The 4,655-nt window shown below is 36.8% G+C and overlaps 1 non-coding gene across 1 annotated transcript; it reads right to left on the bottom strand.

Annotated features, from left to right (window-relative positions):
- Positions 1 to 4,059: 4,059 nt before the first annotated feature.
- LOC141722709 (small nucleolar RNA R71) lies at positions 4,060 to 4,166 on the bottom strand. Its single transcript, XR_012575713.1, has one exon. It is a non-coding gene; the product is annotated as a small nucleolar RNA R71 (small nucleolar RNA).
- Between the last annotated feature and the right edge of the window lie 489 nt (positions 4,167 to 4,655).

Below are 4,655 nucleotides of genomic sequence, written 5' to 3'. Positions count from 1 at the left end.
TCTATAAATCATGAAAGAAGATGGTGAATAGTGTTTTTCAAGAACTAAAATTTGTGTTCTTGAAGTTTTGTTTAGATTAAGCTTGGATAAGGACTTTAAGGGTGATTCCAAGCCATTCTCTTGATTCTCCACTCTCCAAGGAAGGTATAAACTACAAACCCTAGCTTTAGTTTTGAGTAATTAGGATTGAATGTGTTTGATATAGCATATGTGAAGCATGATGCTTGATTGGTTGAAGTTTGGTTGAGTTTGTAGAGATTAGTTGGTTTTGTTGTATTGTTGGAGTTGTAAATCTTGGTAATTAGTTAAAGAACCTAAGTAAAGCTTTTAGTTCATGTGGGGAATAAGTATAAATGGTTAATGTGGATTTTTTGGGGCTGTTATGATGTGGTTTGGAGGGATGTTGGTTGTATGATTGATTTGGGGTTGAATTGTGGTTGGTTTTGAATGGTTTAAATTGGGAAATCGCGTAAATATAGCCGTCGTAACGTCCGATTTTCTTTAGACTGTTTTTGTGCATAACATTAGGACCCGAGAACCCCCTGCTAGATTATGACCATTGCCATGTCTAGATAGCTCGTGTTACGAGCTTCGTTTTGATATGTAGTTCGTTCGATTCCGATGCACGGTTTAGGACAAACGACCGTTTCAAGTTACGGCATTTCGCGAACGAAACTTTTCCCCTCGCTTTACTTTGAAACATAGGTTAAAGACCAAAATGGGTTAATTAATGTATGAAACATTTATGGTAAGTGTGTTAGGCAGTTGGTAAGACACTTGCGAAGGAATCGCCTTAAAACTCGTAAAGGTTAAATTATTAAAAATGGTGGAGCCAAGGGTACTCGAGTGACTTAAGAGAACCGGCGAGCGTAAAACAAACGTTAGAGTCTAAGTTAGTTAAAGTATAGATTTACAAGTGACTTTGATTTAATTCCAACTTACTTGTTGTTTATAGGTTACCAGACTCGTCCCGAGCCTTTTATCACCCCAAGTCGCTCAGGCAAGTTTTCTACCCGTTATACTGTTGTTGTGATGTATATATGTATATGCATTATCTTGTGATATATGCATGTTGGTTAATTAGCAAATTTTGCGATATATTGGAGCATGCTGATATGGTATATATGCATGTCTAGTTTCGTAATCTGGTTATCTATCTGTTGATTTCAATGCTTATAGTTGCATAATACCTATGCTAGAAATAAGCAAGTAGTTGCGTATACCCTCAGTATAGGGGATAAAAGGTGAACATATTTCTAACCGGGAGTCGATGTTCCCGAGTATATATATATATATATATATATATATATATATATATATATATTTATATATGGATATAGTTTTTAAAACTATTGATCGAATAAGGTTTATTCGATACCTTTATTTTACTTAATTGAATATTAATTTGAGTATTCATTTGAGGGCTTATGACTCAGTTTATTTTATTATTTGAATATTATTTGAATATTCATACGAGGGCTTATGACTCAGTTTATTTTATTATTTGAATATTATTTGAATATTCATTCGAGGGCTTATGACTCAGTTTATATTATTATTGAATATTACTTGGATATTCATTTGAGGATGTATGACTCCTTTATTTTATGAATATTATTTATAGTATTCATTCGAGGTATTATGACTCCGCTTATTACTTAATAATATTCTTTATTGTATTAAAGAATAAGGTGTCGATAATCAAACTTATTTTTGATTATTCAAATAAAGATGTTACTTTCGTATAAGTATATCTTTGATTATTTGCTATTCCTTCGAGTATAAGTTTTCCAACTTCTACCTCCATTATTCTTTATGGGAATATTATTTAAATAATAATATTCAGATATTTCTTTCATATTGGGACTGATTTAATTCATAAATCAGCATCACTCCAAACATTCTTAAAAAATGTTTTCGAGTCTTCAAAATGAATTTAAAAGTTAGAGCGGATCCCAAAACTCATTTTTATATTTAAGATCTTCCTTTTTAAGGGGATTTAAATACTCGCTCAAAACCTGAGGGATCCGGCTCTGTGGTGTATTTTATATTCGCAACAAGGTTGCAGTTTTGGTAAATGAATTGATTACTTACCCAACGTTCGGGAAGTAAGTCCATCTATTGAGTCGGCATAAGCTACATGGGCTCAGTGGGCATCCATGATAGTGTAAGTGGCCGAGTGGGAGTCCATCAAATGCATAAGTGGCTGAGTGGCAGTCCAGCATAAGGTCCTATTACGACCAGGGTGATGACCAGTGGGGAATTCGTCCATCTACTAGTAGAAAAGGTTACTTATGGGTATCTTTGCCTGATCAGCAAGATATCTGGTTTATGCCAAATTCTTTTCCTTTCCAAATTTATTGGATATTGCAATTCTGTTCATACTTTACATGACAGAGGTTTTCAGGAAATGTATAAAGGATATATATATGAATATATATATATCAGAACTTAATGAAGTATGTCATAACTTCATTTCCTTTAATAATATTTTAAAGATTTAATCTATTCAAATCTTGTCTTGTAGTCTCATCTATGTGATGAACTTTTGAAACTGATTATAACTTGAACGGTGGTAGTTCAAGTAGTATTTGGGAAAGATATAAGTATATTGGGGTATCTTGTAACTTCATCTTTTAAACTTATATCTAGTTAATGATTGTCTTATGAATGACAAAGATTTTCAGAAAAACGTTGAGACGAGGTTAGATATATGAGATCACCTTGCAACGATATTTTTTTATACAGTTATACACTGGGACTTTGTGTATATTATGCATGGAAGAGGACTTCCAAGATTTTGAAAAGTATATATGTATATATACTGAATATTTTGCGACTTCATCGCATTAAGATATCAAACTTGGTTCATTTCTTTTGACCAAGACTTTCATGAGTACTATGAGAAGGCTCATATACTATTAATCATTATGCATATTATTTTGGTGGGCTTGCTGCTCACCCTTGCTTTCTTCTTTCATCACACAACATCAGATAGACAAGAGGAACCAGACCAAGCTCCCGATTCACAAGAGGTTAGGAGACGTTCCGCAGTTTTCTAGAAGCACTGATGCCGCCATAGCTGAGGTAGGAACTACCAATAGGCTAGGCTTTCAACTTCTGATGTACCAGATTTATGTATATTTATGAATTGTAATAATGGAAAAGAAATGTAAATTTATTCAGAAAACCTTTTAAGGTGTATTGGCATATAATTGTGGAATAAAACGACTTGTGATTATTTTTTTGATGTTCATCTCTGAGACTATAACGTGTGGTGTGTGTGTTTATTGTGGGGTCACAGTACAGAGTAGTTGAGTAATTACTAAGATTGGGTGTTATTAAGGGAAGTGGAACTCGTGACAACCCGGATCCCCGACCCCGAATCTGGGGGTGTTACAGCGCCGCTGCCGGGGACTCGGCGTATTTGTTTAGTTTATATACTTACCATCATTGGTCATTAGGACTCAGTGATTAGGACGTAGTAGTTAATTATTGTTTTCGGTTGTGTTTCAGGTACTTTAGCAAGCGTTTATACAAACTCGTTCTCGTGCTCGCAAGAGGACTTTAGATACAGCTGAGGAGACAGCCAAAGTTCTTGATATTCCAGAGAAGTTAGATTTTGAGGATTCGGATTCAGGAACTGAGCGGAAAGAACCAGTAAACATGGGAGATCGTATTGTTCAAGCTGATCCAGCTCTTATGGATTTTTCTCGGCCTAAAATTGATGACATTCAGTCAAGCATCCTTCATCCGGCTATTCAATCTAACACCTTTGAAATCAAGCCGGGCACTATTCAGATGGTGCAGAATTCTGTTTCTTTTGGAGGAGCGGCAACTGAAGACCCCAACGTGCACATAAGGAATTTTGTCGAGATCTGCATCACTTTCAAGTATAATGGCGTGACGGATGAGGCTATCAAGTTGAGGCTTTTCCCATTCTCACTGAGGGACAAGGCTAAAGACTGGTTACATTCTGAACCAGCTGGGTCCATCACTACGTGGAAAGATCTTGCGCAAAAGTTTCTGGTGAAGTTTTATCCGATGACAAAGACTGCTGCTATGAGGAGTGCTCTTACTCAGTTTGCGCAGCAACCTACAGAATCTATGTGCGAGGCTTGGGAACGCTACAAGGAAATGTTGAGAAAATGTCCATATCATGGAATGCCGGATTGGATGGTGATCACGGGTTTCTATAATGGTTTGGGGGCCCAATCTCGGCCCATGCTCGATGCAGCAGCTGGAGGCTCCTTATGGGCTAAAAGCTATACTGAGGCGTATAATCTTATAGAGACGATGGCTGCAAATGAGTATCAAAACCCAACTCAGAGGATGACGTCAGGCAAGGTAGCAGGTATTCTGGAAGTTGATGCAGCCACCGCTATTGCAGCCCAGCTCCAAGCGCTATCAATGAAGGTTGATTCTCTGGCTACATATGGAGTTCATCAAATAGCTATGGTTTGTGAGCTTTGTGCAGGTTCTCATGCTACGGATCAGTGTTCTCTTGTCAACGAATCTGTTTAGTATGAGAATAATTATCAGCGACAACAGCAGCCTGTGCCAGCGACCTATCATCCTAACAACAGAAATCATCCAAATTTCAGCTGGGGGAATAATCAGAATGCTATTCAGCCACCATATCAGCAAGGAGTGAG

The sequence above is a fragment of the Apium graveolens genome, chromosome 4, assembly GCF_009905375.1.
Source record: "Apium graveolens cultivar Ventura chromosome 4, ASM990537v1, whole genome shotgun sequence".
Taxonomy (NCBI): Eukaryota; Viridiplantae; Streptophyta; class Magnoliopsida; order Apiales; family Apiaceae; genus Apium; species Apium graveolens.
This window is presented reverse-complemented; position numbering and strand designations above follow the sequence as displayed.